Here is a 17,525-nt window from a genome sequence, read left to right on the forward strand (position 1 = left end):
TTCTCGGCCCTGTCCCTGCTTTTCCAGCAGCTTTTGTGCCACTAAACGTGAATATATTAGCTGATGTTTGAGACTGGGGGGTGGAGGGAATGGTGGATGGTGAGACAGCTGCCAAGCTACAGACCTCTATTTGAGACCAATAAATATCAAATTGTTTTTTGGCAACCCTTTGTGCCATTTCCAGAGGTGTTTGCGGCACCACATCTGGCCGTCTATCACTGACACATGGTGTTTCCCAGCACTGCTGAGCTGCTGAACATAGGCGTTTTTCACCAATGAATCGTGATGTTTCCCAGCGGCATTTGAGCAACTGAACATTGGTGTTTTTCACCAACACTTCACATTTCCTGGTGGTGTTTAATGCATAGAACTTGGGCATTTTTTACTGACTAATCGCAATGTTTCCCAGCAGTGTTTGAGCAACAAAACCTGGGCATTTTTCACTGAGTCTTCACAATGTTTCCCAGTGGTGTTTAAGCCATTGAACCTGGGCGTTTTTCAGCAGCTTTTGAGCGAACAAACTTGTGTGTTTTTTACTGACCCTTCCCTGCTTTTCCAGAGGCTTTTGTGTTTTAAGCCAAAACATGATCTTTTCCTAACAATAATCTAGTGTTTTTCGGATCTAAACCTAACCACACCTTCACCACAGCATTGTTGTGTATCCACTACATAATAACGTAGTGTTACATCCCTGCCAGAGGTCTAGGGAATGGGGGGTGTAACACAATGAACTGGAGGGATCTTTCAAAAAAAGAAAAAGGCAAGCCCACCAAATAGCCACTTTAAAGGAAGTGTATTTAACAGTAGAAATGTAATGTAGCCTTAATTTGCAGAAAAGTTCATTTTTTTCTGGCGATTGGTTTGATAAAACCGTATTCAAGTCAAATCCAGATGTAAAACAGCCACATTTTTGCTCCTGTGTAAATAGTGCCACCCGCTCTCGCACATTAGTGTAAGAAAGAGTGGTTCAAGTGTGAGGTGAAGCCGTTTATGTGAGTGAATGTTTGCAAGCGAACCAGTATTCTGGCTGCTTTCACTTTCTCCAGACCAGTGTGTGACCGGCCCATGTCCCTCCCCCTGTGGGAACCCTAGCGCAGGGGTAACTGAGGCAGGGGGGCTTCTTTATGCTGCCGGACACAGGGAGATAATGGCCATTCCTCCACAGCTGGCCCACACAATCAAAGGGAGAGGGGGCTCGAAGGATTCCAGCTTTAACCAGGCCATTGTCTGGGCTAATTACATCTGAATGCAAGACCCCAAGAACCCACCTCCCCCCTGAGCAAAATCTGCACAGAATACCCCAAACAGCCCTTCAGGGATGAGGGAGAGTGCACAGACACACAGAAATATATAAACCCTGGACTCCTTCATTACCCCTAAACGTAAGCACACAAGGATACAGACACACACGCACGCACACAAACACTCCGGACTCGTTCATTACTTTTACACACTCACATCCCCAGCAGGCTCTCATCAAAGTGCTGTGTCTCTCTCACAAACACACTCGCATGTGGCACTCGGCATTAGATCAGATCTCAGCTTGCTGCTCTCAGAAGAGATGAGGAGGTCTTAGAGGACTTAGGTTGAATAGAAAACACACTGAAGAGCCTTTCTCCAATGCACCCCCATAATCCCAATCTATACACTCCCTCTGCCCCCCAACCGCCAGCGCTCGGCTCCATCTGTAGCCCGGACTGTGTAGCCTCAGCTCAGTACAGTGCAGACTGTGTCTGTGAAAGCCGCTGAGCGATGTCAGCATGTCTTGTTTGGGTGCTCCGTCTTTTGGTTTTTGCAGTCAGAAAATACATCCAGCATGTTTCCTCATACTCACAGATACACTGATTTCTTCTGATACGATGCACACTACAGCGTGTTTGCTGTGTATGTTCGAGAGCAGAGAGCTGTGAGAGACAATCCTAAAGACAAGCACTAAAAAAATGCAGGTGAAAACACTGTTAACAGGTTAAAATGCTGTAAAAAGTTAACTATTTGCATCTGAGATGTTGAACAGGAGTTGCAGTTTAAGTTGCAGCCCTTAAAGCAGTTGAAGTGTCAGCTGAAGCCGAAGCACTGAAAGGATTTGAAGTGTCTTTTGAAAGTGAAAATTGCTCAAAAGCATTTGAAATTTTAATTGTAATTTAGCAGAGTTAAACTGTCAGTCCAAAGTGTTTAAAGGGTAATGAAAACAATTTAAATTATGATACAAATGAAGTGCACTGTGGATAGTTGAAGTGTCAGGTGGTATGTAGGTAGTAAAAGCAGTTTAAATGTAACTCGGAGTATTCTAATTGTCAGTGAAATTAGTTGAAGAGTCCAGTTGTAGAGGCAGAAAGCCCACAAAATTGTAAAGGGACGTATTGTGTTCAGTTTCAAGTTCATACTTCTACTTAGGGATTCTTCTTGAACATGTTTACATGCTCTTATGTTCAAAAAACACTTCATTTTCCTCACACTGTCTGTGCTGGAACAACCTTATTCACCCTCTCTGTGAAACGCTCTGTTTTAACACCTGTCTCTTTAAGCCCCCCTCTGCTCTGATTGGTCAATATCTCAGTGTCTTTGCATCTTTGAAAGCAGCCGGGCGTGACTGTAACAGAGTATAGCAGCACTTTCTACTGTTACAAATCACCCCTAAAAGCTTCTAAACCAAAACCCTGATGATCAAACATGTTCCAGCAGGAATATGACCCAAAACTGAGGGAAAAGTAATGTCAGCACCCGAAATTATATGTTTCCCTGATGTTAGCATGTAGCTACATGTAGCAGTGTATGTGATTTAAACACTTGCAGTAGCATGCCTGGAGCAGATGATTATATAAAGCTCAAATTTAGAAAAAAAATGCTGGAAACAAAGTATTCAGTACGGTCTGAAGCCTGAGGTTTTCGATATTTTTGCTCACAGGGATTATTTTTTACTCACGTTTACCTCATTATTTGAAACTGGTCACTCTCAATATGAACATCTTACATCGTCACGTTATATATATGACAGAAAATAAGGGAAAATAATAATTCTGTGTAATGTAAGGTCTAAGCACTGTAGGCAGTTGAACTGTAAGTGTTCAGCATGAGCAATGAAAGCAGTTAAACTGACTTTTAAAGAGCAATGGACAGTGTGTAGCTCCACACAAAGCGAAAACACAGACAATCTGGACATTTCTTGGACATAACTAGAAAAACTGCATAGAATAAAAAACACAAAATAATACAATATATTTTACTCCATTCTTTTACCAGCCTGTCAATCCGTTAGACTGTTTTCCCATGCTGTTCAAAGGGTGCTTTCCACCTACTGTCTGCCTGACTCGCAGCCTTAATCCACCTCTTGCAGCAGTATTAGTTTAAAATGCTGCTGGATGGCATCAGTTCAAAACAGTGGTAACAGTGTAATACAAGGAGCTGGAAAGCCCCTACAGGGCAGGTTGGAGTCGAGGTGGATGGGTGCAACGAACCCCAGAACTTTCACCCAGGAGCCCGCTGTTTGCTTCCTGTTTAAATGTTGAGCAAAACCTTGTTTTTTCTAAACCTGACCACGTGCTTTTGTTACACAAGGAAATAAACGTAAATACAAAGTGTTTTACCAATGTTCAGTTTATTTCTTGAAAAAGACAGTGTGCATCTAGCAAGCTTTTTTTATTTTAAAAAGACACAGTGTATGTAATATGGGAAAACTGATTTGGTGTCTCAGAACGTCAACAACATACGTAAGGAAGATACCTGGCATGTCATACGTAGACGTGAGGGTCCACTGACAAAACTGGAAACAGGATTATTTATAACACAAAAAAATGTCCCCAGTGTGTAAAGGCCAGTTGAGTGTCAGTTGAAGTTAATGCGCTGGAGATAGATGAAGTGTACTGTGAGTAGTTGAAGTGTCAGTTGGTATGTAAGTAGTAGAAGCAGTTTAAATGTCAATTGAATAGTAACAAATCGGTACAGTGTCTGTTAATGTACAGAGGCTAAGTGCAATTATAATTTCTGTTAAAGCCGAAGTGGTGGTGATAGTGGAAGTGTGTGTACATGTAATGTAAATAGTGGAGGTGTCAGTGCAGAAACTATCCACCAAACCACCCCCTTTCTTTCCCTTCCCTCAGCTTGTGTGTGTGTGTTGAGGTTTGTATGGATATGTGGACTTACACACCATTTTCCCTGGACACGTTTCACTTTGTGTGTGTGTGTGTGTGTGTGTGTGTGTGTGTGTGTGACAGTTTCAGGGTTAGGAGGTCTCACTGGTGCTCAGTTTAGCATTGATTTATTCTCTTTCTCCAATTTATTTCCCCTTCGCCTGATCTGCCTCTGGGAGGACAAATGGAGGAGAAACGCCAAGCACAGTAACCATCCCTCACACACACACACACACACACACACACACACCCCAACAAACACACCCAGTGAACACACAATGACAAATGTTTCCAGAAGCAGAAATGCACTCAAATTTGTATTTCTGCATAGGGCCGGCAAGCAGATACGTGCGTGTACACACACCCATACACATACACACAAGACACACACACACACACACACACACACACACACACACACATTCGAACACTTTTAAAGCTCAGATTCTCCATTTTCAGCGTTACTGTGCCGGACCAATCAGAGCGGTGACCATCCTGTGGAACCATAAATTCACGACACTCCTCAACTCCCAAGGCACCAGGACTCCTATAAGACTTCCCATGTTGTCCCATATAACTGTCTTCAGAGAACCCATAAAGACATAAAGGGACGCTCCTACCTCTAGGTGAGTGGTCATAACTCACCAGCAGGTATTTTTACCGTGACATTGCTGTCGCGGTGCACAGATTCATCTCGTCTCCTGCTTTATAATGTCCAACACAAACTCCAGATAGGAAAAGCATGAGTGCAGTCATATTTTACGGGCAGCTTGCTGTCACGGCCTACTGTAATGGCCCGGTGTGTGTGTGTGTGTGTGTGGGCTCGTGGTTACAAGCTTAACACCTCGTGTCACTTCTGCTTTGGGGTGCAATAACAAACCTCTCCCTTTTCTGCCCAACTAGAAACAGAGTGCATCAGGAACAGGGGAGCGAGGGGCGGGAGGAGGGGCAGGTAGGTCGTTAAACCCACTTGAAAGCTCAGCGCCCTGATCGATAGTCTTGGGCCAAGCAGGGATTAAAATCAGGCTAAGTCTGTTCCAATCAATACTGATGGCTAACCCTGGGGTTAAAACAGGAGTAAATCTCCATACACGTCCATACACAAGTCGGCACTATGGCCTACAGTACAGATAAATCCGCAGCCGTCCATGCAAATGGACACACAATGGGTTACCGTGCCAGTGTAGTCGATATGAATGAGTGCTGTGTGGGCCTTCAGCAGCGACATATCTCGTTGTATCTATGTGGATGTGCACTCCGTCTAGTTAGAAGATTGTGCCAGTAAATTTGGACTCGTCGATGAGGATGAGCAGAGTGAGTACAGCTCTCATAAATGTGTTTGAGGAGGTGTGGCATGCGTGTGTGAAAGAGTGAGAAACAAACAGTCTGCGGTCGTACACACGGCGCAGCAATAACGAAGGTGAGAATGACTTATAGACAGAGAGCTGACATGCATGATTGACTGTTTCACACCCTAATGGAGGACGGACATCACTGCTCTGATTGATCTTACAAGCACAGGTCTGCGTATCAATTACCGATACTGATCGATGTAGCTATGGACAGACAGCAGCAGGAAAAAACTGTTGCACGTCTATAGTCTGATCAGCTAATTCTACCAATGCAGAGATTTACGTCTCTTTCTTAACTGGATATCTGCTTCCTGTAATCGTTAGGAACAGATTTCTGAGCCCAAAACAGTAAAATTGATAATGTCGACATTTTGGGAAATGTCCTCATTTGCTTTCTTTGCAAGAGTTAGATGTGAAAGTCGATACCAGTCTCATGTCTGTGGGCTCAATATGAAGCTACAGCCAGCAGCCATTTAGCTTAGCTTAGCACAAATACTGGAGACAGGGAAACAACAAAACCACAACTTGTTGTTTTTACACTTAATAAGAGTGTAAAAAGATTTACATATTTATCAGTGAGTTTTAAAGACTTTGTTACTTTTGGACAAAGCCAAGCTAGCTCTTCCCGCTTTTCCCAGTCTGTGCTAAGCTAATAAGCTAACTGCACACACAAGAGTACTGTAAAACTTCAATTAAATGCCCAGTCCCGTTTACTAGCCTGGTGTAGCTACAGATTTTGACAAATAATAGCCTGTCTCAATTAAACGTCGGGTCTGGTTGCCAAACATTTCATTTTTATACGCTCTTTATGAAACCAGGTTGTTGGCTGCCCATTTAAGCTAATGTTAGATAGCTGTTCAGATCGCACATATAGAAACGTTTAAAGATTCAGATTCTCCACAATTCAATTAAGTTTATTTTACTGAAACACTGAGCACCAGAGAAGACTAATTTATTCAGATTTAACCAGCATAATGAAAAAAAAGGTGACTCTCCTCCTCTGAAGCGATCATAAAGTCAGAACATGTGTCCATTCCTTGATTATCCAGTAAGTTATTCATATTCCTTTAGTCCGTAAGGGTCCGCTGATAACAGAAAGGGCTTTTCATAAAATTAATCCAAGTTGTGAATATTGTTTTAACAGGATAAAGTGGTGTTGTGTCAGTATTTCGGAAGCCGTAATCCTTGGGTGCTGTAAAAAGATTGTCATAAAAAGGCGTCCACAGGAGCTAAATTAAATTATTTTAATTTGTAACTGTTGTTCGAAGTCTAATTTTTATACAAGTAATATTCATTCTGGTTTAAAAACACAACTGGATCATTTCCCCATCTTTGCTAAGCAACAATTGAACATAAAAGGAATTAAAGGCCCATTCCATATGGACTCTTAAAATAACATAAGCCTGTTGATTTAAGCAAAATAACAAATAATAGCCTGGGCTACTAATTGAAGTTTTACAGCAGCATCAATCTTCTTATCTAGATACTTCCCTCAGTACACTTACATGTAGTACACTGTATAAACCATACTAGCATAGAGCACAAATTGTGACAGGGTAGTGTTTTCTCCAATCAAATATGGCCGCTGCACAACAACGTTTTGATGAACAATCTTTGCTCACTGCTTGCTATATCTGCTTGTGTGCTCACTTGGCTTCTTCATTATTTTCTTATTTATTTATTGTATTAAAAATGGCCGTGCTTTTGCAGCAACTTTTATATCTATGGATGTCCGTGCCTAATATCAGCTTGCTCTAGCCCCACATGATCAGAGTTGACGATGGCTGCCACATTCTTTGAGTGTTACAGCTTGTCAAGCATCTGAACACAGATCTAACAGGCTACTAATATGTTCTACAGAGAAGATGGTAATTAACGTGCACCAAATGTAACTTCAGCCGTAGATCACACAGCTTATACCAAAGATCTGTTACATCTGTTAAAAGCCTCCCGTTGTCAGATACGACATGAAACTACTCCGGTTAGCTCAATCATGTTGTAACTAAGACATCCACTGGAAAAAATATTTTTTTAATCCAGTATCTTTGGTGAAACTGCACTGATTTCAGCACCAGAGAGGAGCTATCTGTTGCCAGATCTCGTGAGAGTGTGTTGTTGAGACAGAGACAGGTCTTTAACAAAGTAAATTTTCCCATGATTTGTCCGTCTGAAATTTGCCATTTTGGTGTCGGAATGTTCTGAAGATATGTGGCTTGTGATAAATGGGTCCAATATTTGCTTCCGTGACTATGGGGCGAAAGAATCGGCCATAATCTGTAATCACGTTCATTTCCCCCACTGAAGTCAATGGACTCAGGACCTGCTGTTAGTCTCCTAAAGGGGCGTGGTGGTCGCGAACCCCATGTGACACTGATACAGGAAACTGACTCGCAGTGGACCGTCTTGGTTTATCCACTGTCTTTGCTTATACCACTACACATTGTGGAGGTGGGTGTGGTTAGTAGTCAGATACAGGGGAGAGGTGTGTGTGTGTGTGTGTGTGTGTGGGGGGGGGGGGGGGTGGCTAATGAGAGTAGTACCAGGTGAGTTGATTGACACAGCTGCTGCTGGTTTGCTCTGATTACATCTCTGCCTGTTTCATGCAGTAGTGTGCTGGCCCTCTGAGGAGGAGACCAAGAAGGAGGACACTGCCTTAGTTTTTGGAGACATGGAGTGGGAGACATGCTAGAGGAGCCGGGCAGGCGTAGGCACATGTTGAAGACTGATGTTGTTGTTTCGTGCTGGGCTGTAGTTGAGGCCATGTTCACCACGATAGTCAGATGATTTTTCGTGGTCCAGCCCCTTTCCACTATGTAGGGAATGTGGTGACCATGGTGAGGGTGAGAAATATCCAATGTTCCACACTCAACTTTTTGACTGTTAGAGCGCACTATCTGGGTACTCACAGTGCACTGCATTTTGCCGTCCTTCTCAGTGTGAATGCAGTTATGCACTCAAAATAACAAGTATAAGCAGGTCTACAGAGATATAGACTCTGCAAGAATGCCAACATGTGATCTAAAATATTACAGATGTGTCTTACACCAACAGAGATTCTCACACTGAGTACATTTAAAGACAAAGTATGAATAGTTTTAATACATTTCCTGTCTGAACTGTTTACATGCTAACACCTGAACCTGAAACACAATGACAAACACCTGACACCCCCGTCCCAAACCCTTGAAACCAGTTCTCCAAAAAACTGCAGGCACATTTTCCGCTTTTCACTCAGATGCCAACTCTAAATCACACTTTTCCCCCCCAAACCCCCGCACACTATCCACCGTATTTGGCACAATCTTCATAACTAAAGTGTCTTGTGTTGGTGCGGACAGCATTGTGCTTCAAAACGCTGAAGCGAAATGATCAATTGGTGGCCGCACACTGATGACTCACAGGTGCAAACACTAGTTAGTAAATTGGTCAATTACAAATCGGAGTAGGGGGGCGAAGGTGAGCTCTCCTGTTTTGGAGATGAATGGATGGCAGTGATGCAGAGGGATGTGGAGGGAGAGGGGAAGAGGAGGAAGAGGAGGAGGAGGATGGCAGAACAAGAGTTTGCATCTGCAGGAAGTTGAATCTTTGATGGAGGTCTGAGCCACTTCAGTCCATCATGTTGTCACTAGTTTTTAAAGTGAAGCTGAGCACTGTACCTCCAATTATTTGTACTTTAAAAGTGATGATATGCGAGTGAGTTGCACAATAATGGAGGGTCATATGAATGAATGTCTTTTCTGAACAGCAGTGTGTGCAATGTTTTTACACTGTCACCTGTTTGCTGTATACTCTACACCACCCACACTTTTTGCTGTTTGCTGTCCCTCCATCAGAGACCCCAGCTGTCCCACCATCACACTGCATCCTACCAGCTGGGGGGCAGGGCAGAGGGAGGCCTCTATTCAAAGGACCTCTTACTTTTGTGTCGCCTTTTTAAAAATGCTCCCCCCTCAGCTGCAACATACAGCACCCACAGCAGGCCTTAACTTAAAAGCTGGAGAAAGCACAGCCCAGTCGCCAGAATAAAATGTATGTAAGGTACATTTGTACATTTCACATGTATCATATCAACATTTCTAAAGTAACGTAGTTCAGTTTACACATATATGAGCTGAGGTTCTCCTCAGGCAATGGAGGGGGCATTTTCAGCCATGTTTGTTGTGACAAAACAGGCTGTGTGTTCCAAAATCCATACAATATAGTATGCCAGAAAAAGATTTAGTATGTCCCAGTACATAGACTAGCATGTGAAATGAAGTATGCCAAAATACCAGGATGTATTTTGCAGTATGAAACGCAGCATGCCAGCCTCAAGCACATGACCACTTGTTCACGGCTTATTGGCAGTTCTCAGAAGTTGCATTGATGGCTGACGGCAACCACTCGAATATTAATAATAGGAATATTAAGTGTTTAAATTTACTGTGGTGACTATAACATATTAGAATCTACCTTGTATTCAGTTATAACGTAAAAATTAAAATTGCATACATTGTGAAGTAACAACAACAGCAGGTCTCTGCCAGTTAATCTCCATTTCTGGTGAGCATGGTGAACAGCATTTTGTTTTATCCCCAAGGTAACGGATACAAAAGCAGGAGGGTTAAAGTCCAGAGTTATGAGACAGCAGTGTGTGTCCCTGTTGTGTGCATACTACATGTAATAGTACATACTTTTGAAGGGCAGCTGCGGTACCAACTAAAAGTAAAAATAAAAGTGTGAAATTTGGAACGCACCCAAGGCAGTTTTTAACAACACATCGGGTCATTTCCAGCTGGATTTGTTGTGACAAAACCAGGTATTTTTTAAGACATTTCTAGCTGCATTTATTGCAACAAAACTGATTTTTTTTAATGAAAAATCAGGACATTTCCAGCCTTGATTGTTTCAATAGAATAGAGTATTTTTTAACAACATATTGGAGCATCTTCAGCCTTTGTTGCGACAAACCTGGGTATTTTTTACTAAGACGTTGGGCATCTCCTGCTGTGTTTGTTGCAAAAAAGCTGGACATTTTTACTGACAAATCAGGACTCTTTCAGCTGAGTTTGCTGTGACAAAACTACCTATTTTTTTAACGATACACAGGGGCATTTCCAGCTGAGTTTATTCCAACAAAACCATGTATTTTTAACAACACATCTTTACATTTCCAGCCTGGTTTGTACCAACCAAACCAGGCATTTTAAGCCAAGACATGATGTTTTCCTAACCAAGTGGTTTTTGTCATTAAACCTAACCAAATGTTAACTACAGCATTGTCACAACATAAAATTGAAAACGTAGAGAACCATAAAGTTTGAACATATCCACTACATATGAAATGCAGAGACATAAAAATGTATCTGTGGTTTGCAGAAAAATACAATGCCAGCTTTATTCTGGTGACTGGGTTGAGAAATTATGATGTTCTCCTGAATTTATCTGCAAACTAAAATAGTATTTTTCAACTTCATTTCCTGTTAACATATGCCGTATAAAAAGCACAAACTTCTCCACATGGTCTCACTCTAAGTTAAAATAACTTGGGCAGGTAAACCCACTCATTTGGGGTGGCAGCAGCTCAGTCCATAGGGACTTGGGCTGGGAACCAGAGGGTCTCTGGCTCAAGTTCCCTTACGGACCATGGACTGGTGGCTGGAGAGATGCCAATTTGCCTCCTTGGCACTGCCGAGGTGCCATTGAGCAAGGCACCGAACTCCCAACTGCTCGGTGCAACTGTCCTAGGCAGCCCCCTCTCTGACATTTCTCCATTTAATGCATGTATAGGTCCTGTTTGTGCATGTGTGTGTATTTCTAGGCCTGTGTGTACATGACAACAGTAACCCTATCTGTGCGCTTCATGTACTGAAATGTATCGTAGTGCAACCAAAACTGTCTTTAACACTGTCTAAGGTCAAGATCAAGATGTGAGAAACAAAGAGTCCTACCTAAAAGCGATGGTGTGAGGCTCGACTTGAAACCACAACTACATTTAAAGATCTCGCCCTGAAACAGAGCCAAGGTGTATGTCCAGGGATCGAACCAAGATGGATAGGGGGAGAGACCTCGGGGAGCAATAATGGTTGTTCTCAGTGTGGTAATCAAACTAATCTCTGTCTTCTTCTCTTACTTGTTTTCTAACACAAGCACAAATGGAGTTCTCTCTTCCTTATCAAGATCCCCCCTCCTCCCCTTCTCTTAATGTATCTTAAGCAGTGACAGTTTTCAGGGAATCACACAGTCCCCCAGTATTTCCTGTCTCTAGTTACCATGGGATACAGATTTGCTTAAATTCATTACAGTGTCTCCCAGCATGTGGAATTGGTAATGAACATACAAATTCACCTTCAAATACCCAATCAGAGCAGTGCAGCAGGCCTATATGAGCATCTTGTATATTCAGGGCTGCACGTCTTGTACAACGATACAACATCTAGTCCCATTATATGAGTGGCAGATGCACAGACTGAGAGCAAACACTGCTTTTGTGAAGGAACACAGCTTTACACGCTTTTTCCCCCATGCATATCAAATGTGTTTCGCCAATTGGAAAGCATAATTCAGGGTGGGGGGAAAAACAGAGGAGCTACTCTTGGAGGCAACCTAGCCAATTAATTTGCAGCTCAGATCTCAAAGCCTCACTGGAGAGGTGCTAGGCTACATACTACTCGGCTAATTTGTGCAGCAGGTCTGTATTAAATATATGCATGAGGCTAATTCGGTTAGTGTCGTAGCCCTGTAGCTGTGGTGAGTGCGGCGCTAGCTCCCATTAGCGATGTTTCTGCCTCCAGTGGAAATCAACAGAAGTCGAGGCCGACGCCGCTTTTTTGCATAAAGCAAACAAAATTAAATTTACTTCGCTAAATCAAAGTGTAGTGCCAAATGTGGGACTCTCTCCCTCTCCCCCGCTGTCTCTCCCTCTCTGTACATCCGTCTGTCTGTCTCCGTCTCTCTCTGAGGGATAAATTACTTCAGAATCATAAAAGAGTGAAAAAAAATTACAGAGGGAGAGGAAAAGAGAGATTTTAGTCAAGTGGGATTCCCCCTCCCAAACAATCCCAGCATGCTCCTGCTCACCGAGATGTTGGCTCGTGTGTCTCCAGCGTGTTGTGAGTGTTTCTCTGATTCTGTCTTTTTTGTGCACGTCTCTTTGGTTGTACGATGCATGTATTTACAGCATCTGTGTGTTCCTATCAGCCAGATCTCAGAGGGAAATTCACACTTATTTGTACAAAAATAAATGTCATGTTTTGTATCTGATATGTACAAAAACAGAGGCGGACCGTGTTGGCTCAACCCGGGTGTTTCTTTACTCTAACATCAGTGAAACGACTGAAACCTTATCCAGACTTGGTCAAAATGGCATATTTTAATCAGATTTTAACCTGTAATCTTGAACTTGACCTATGACCACAAAATATGTCGTTTTTCTGACTTGTTTGGTTCTAAAAGTGTTAAAATTAGAGGTGATGGATGCTTGAGAATGTCATTTAATCATGCAGCTGTATGTGAGTGTTTACAGTATTTGTGTGTTCCTATCTGACAGATCTCACTGGAAAATAGACACTTATTTGTTCAAAAAATAAATGTCTGATATGGACAGAAACAGAAGCAGACTGTGTTGGCTCAATCAGAGCGTTTTTTGACTTTTAAATAACTGAAAATATGACTACAACCTAATCTGGAGTTATTCAAGATGACATTTTTTAATAAAAAAAGAACCTTTAACCCTGAATTTGTCTTATTAACATGAAAATATGTTGTTTTTCTGACTTGTTTGGTTCCAAACGTGTTAAATTAAAGGTGATAGATGCTTGAGAGTGTCGTTTACTCATGCAGCTATATGTGAGCTCTTTTATTTTGCCTATTTTTATTGCGAACTGCAGGTATCAGGGTATGTTTGTGCATAAACATCTGTGTGAAGTGGATCATGTGGGCTCAACCAGGGTGTTTTCTGACTTTTATGTAAGTGAAAATATGACCAAAACCATATCCAGAGATATTCATAATGACATATATTTCTTTTCAGTTATTTCTTATTTGTTTTTAACATTTTACAACCCCCCCCGAACAAGTACACTGACAGTAAAGACAAGATAAAATTGTAATAATAATGACTAACAGGGAGAAAATGACAAGAATAACAGAATGAAATAATATCAAAAAATAAAAAAGAATAATGGTCAGTGGAAATGGTTTCTTGCTTCATAGTTAGACCACATGTAAGCAGGCGAGGTGGCTGGTCAGACATCCATAAGAGGTTCCTATGTTCTCAAGAAGACTTCCACCTTATTTTTTAATATGCAAGTGCGTTGTCTCAGATGCAATACTGACATATTTTACACAATTTCCAACCTGTACTCTTGAACTTGACCCATGATGATGAAAATGTTGTTTTCTGACTTGTTCAAGTCTAAAAGTATTAAAAATAAAGGTGATGGATGCTTGAGGATGTCATTTAATCATGTAGCTATGTGTGATCTCATTTATTTTGCCTATTTCTATGGCGACATTCAGGTGCCAGGGACTGTTTGTGCATGTAGCCAAACATCTGTGTGCTCATATCGGCCAGATCTAACAAGAAAATTCACTTATTTGTACAAACTATGACCAAAACTTTACCCAGGCTCATCCTGAATTACATATTTTAATCACGTTTTAACCTTTAACCTTGAATTTGAATTGAAATTGTGTGAATATGTTGGGGTTTTTTTTTTTACACTTTTGGTACTGAAAGTATGAAAATTAATTACTTTGTGAATTTTCATTGTGAAAGTCAGGTGCCAGGGTCTGTTTGGTTAAAAAATAATAACAATAAATCAAGTGTGTGTGTATTTGTGTGTGTGTGTGTGTGTGTGAGAGAGAGAGAGAGAGAGAGAGAGAGCTCCTTGCAGTATACCGCAGAGCTAGTCTGTAAAAAAAAAAAAAAAAAAAAAAAAAAAAAGGGCTGCTTGGCTGTTCCTATTGAACTTGACCTGCGGGCCAGATCAATGTATGTGTGTGTGTGTTAATGTGTGTGAGAGTCAACCCCTGTGTGTGTGTGTGTTCACGAGCGTGAGTGCGCGCTGCCAGATCAATGTGTCTCCGTGTGCCACGGAATGAGAGAGCACACTGATTACCCAGGGGTGGCGGCAGGGAGGAGGAGGAGGAGGAGGAGGAGGAGGAGGGGTGAGGGAGGTGGGAGGGATGAGAGGATGGAGGAGGAGGATGATGATACAGAGGGGAAGGAGGGGAGGAAGGGGAGGAGGGACGGAGGGAGGGTGATGAGATTGAGCAGAGGACAGAGCTGAGACCAGGATCAGGAGAGAAGCTCAGCTCATTTCATTTTCATTTTCCCTTCATTTCACTGCGAGCTGAGCCGTGCGTCGGGGCATTCCACATGGATGGGGTGCCAAAATTCAGATCCGCAGCCAGATGGCATAGATCAGTCGGGAAATAGCAACACAATCTGAATGGAATGGGGTGGTTGGGGGTCAGTGATCCATGCTCCTTTCTTTCCTCCTTCTCTCCTTTCTTCCTTGAAAGCACCTGAACATTCATAAACTCACATGACCACAGAGGTTCTGGCTGATGAGGTAGACATACAACCCCGCCAGCCTCAAGGCCATTGACAGCGTTTCTTTCTGAGCGTATGAAGACGTTTGCTGTCTGTGTCCTCGCCCGCTCGTCTTGTTTTTTGATGTTTTCATCGTTAAGAGCATGAAGGACTGCGGCCCAATCCTCAGCACTGCAGGGGCTCCTCTCATCTCTCTCGCTCAGCGTAGTTCCTGTCACTAGCAGTTGTGTTTGCAAACCCCTGCCCGTGTCCAATCAGCACGTAGCCAGTGTAAAGTGTATCTGTATGTGTGTGTAAGAGGGGGAGAGGGATGGGGTTGTGAGTGGAAGTGGGAGGTGTTCTGCCTTCTTTTTGAAGGACTATATTTCATCTGTATTTTATATGTGTACACACACAGCCCAGGAGGATTGTACAACACATCCTGAATGTATACGAATGTAACAGTGTGCGCTTTTGTGTGCATGAAGGAGCCCAGCACATAACTGAAAAACCCTTTGTCAATCGTGGGAGAGAATTCATTTTAATTACAGTGTGAAAGACAACACACTAAATGTTCAAGTGCGACTTTGCGCAGGGTAAGACAGTTATTTTCAATGACGAGTGGCACAGAGCCATGATTTCTCAACTAAAGCGAACTTTGACTTCCAAATGCACCGTCCTTCACGATCACATTCAATGCCGTTCCAGCATTGACAAGTCGGGAAACACATGATGGTGCCAATTTTACAGTAGAGAAGGACGGAGGAGGAGAGACTGAGTACTTGGAGTTCGGTGACTCAGACCTTTCTTTCTTGTGGCCCTGACACACCAAGCCAACAGCAGACTGTTGGTCAGTGTTGGGCTGTCACTGAGCACCCATGGCCCTTGTCACTGTGGTGTGTCCTACGCCGTTGGCTGTTTTCCCACCAATTCAGCATGTTGAATTGGCGTTGGTGACTGCAGAGCCTGTCAGTAAATGAAATCACTCTACTTGACAGTTTAGCTCAGTGCCTGATGTTACTGGCTCACCCAACTACGGTACAGAGCCGGTGAGCTGTCGCTGAGAGAGGTAACACTGAAAAAAGAAACAGAAGTGAGGAAAGTAAACAAAAAGCTAACGACAAGAGGGAGTGAGACCAAAACAAACTTGTTACATAAAGTTAGATTATTTTTCTTCAGCCATAGTTTGTGTTATTGTTCACTGGCGCATGGTAAATATCTTTTGTTCTTTCAGCACTGGATTGTGATGTTAATGTGTTAACTGGCTAACTAGCGTCAAGACGGTCTTCTAGTTTCCCTTTTTGATTGACCATTACAGACTACCACCGTCTGCTGGAGTTATCACACAGGCTCAGAGCATCGAGTTGGTTGGCCGTCTGCTGTTGTCTTTGTGGTGTGTTCATGTGCAACTTTTTGGCCGAGACAGGGTGACATGAGGCAACACAATAGGGGGCCTTTGTTGACTAGTTCTCTGAACTAGTGGCAACGAGATCACTGGGTGTCTCTGGTGTGTCTAGGCCTGTGTCTGATTCTTCAACACAAGCCACCCTTTAGCTCGCCTGATATCAGACAGACTTGTCAACTTGTTATCAACTTGTTGTCAAGTAGTTACACTCAGTTTCCATCTTCAGTGTGCTTATTTTAACCCAAACCATGGTCTTTTTTCTAAACCAAACCAAGTAGTTTTGTCGCCTTAACCTAAAGTAATTGGTTGACTCAGAGGTTTATTATGAAAAGACACTATGCATTTAATAAGCGGAAACTGAAGCACTGGCCATGAGCGCCAAAAACTGATACTAGAGGTGTAACTAGTTTGAAGTGTAGTGCCACTGATCAAGCTGCACTGGGATGAGAACTTGCTGGTTTGGAAGAAGAATATCAGCAGGATTTGGATGCTAGGTTATAACATTTATAATGTGGTTATTTGGATTCTACAGCTCATTGTATGCTCTTCATCTTGAGGCAGACACACCAAACCAACATCAGTGAACATCAAAGAACTAGTGGCAACAAAGGACTGTTGCATCGCCTCATGTCACTTGTGTCTCGGCTAAAAAGTTGCACCTGAACACACCGCAAAGACTACAGACAACACCAACTAGTATTTTGTACCTGTGTGAGAGTAAACAACTCTCCATACCAGCAGGTGGCGGAAGTCTGTGTTTGTCATTTAAAAAGGACAAAGCGGAAGATTGACCGGTCAAATTCAAAATGCTAGTTAGCCAGTTAGCATATTAACAACGCAACCTGATGTTGAAAGAGCAAATGATATTTACCCTGCGCTAGCAATTAATGATGTTAAAGAGCTCAGTGGCTAAAAAAATAATCTTACCTGATATGAAGAGTTTGTTTAAATCTCACACTCTTCTGACTTTAGTTATTTGTTTACTTTCCTCACTTTCTCTTCTCTTGCACTGAGCTGTACTGTCAGTCAGAGAACGGGCTCTGCCAGTTCTGACACTGATTCAACATGCCGAATTGTCTGAGAAAAAGCTGGAAAGGGCTGACCAGTGCCACAGATGCAGGACA

The sequence above is a fragment of the Epinephelus fuscoguttatus genome, linkage group LG11 (assembly GCF_011397635.1).
Source record: "Epinephelus fuscoguttatus linkage group LG11, E.fuscoguttatus.final_Chr_v1".
NCBI classification, from domain to species: domain Eukaryota; kingdom Metazoa; phylum Chordata; class Actinopteri; order Perciformes; family Serranidae; genus Epinephelus; species Epinephelus fuscoguttatus.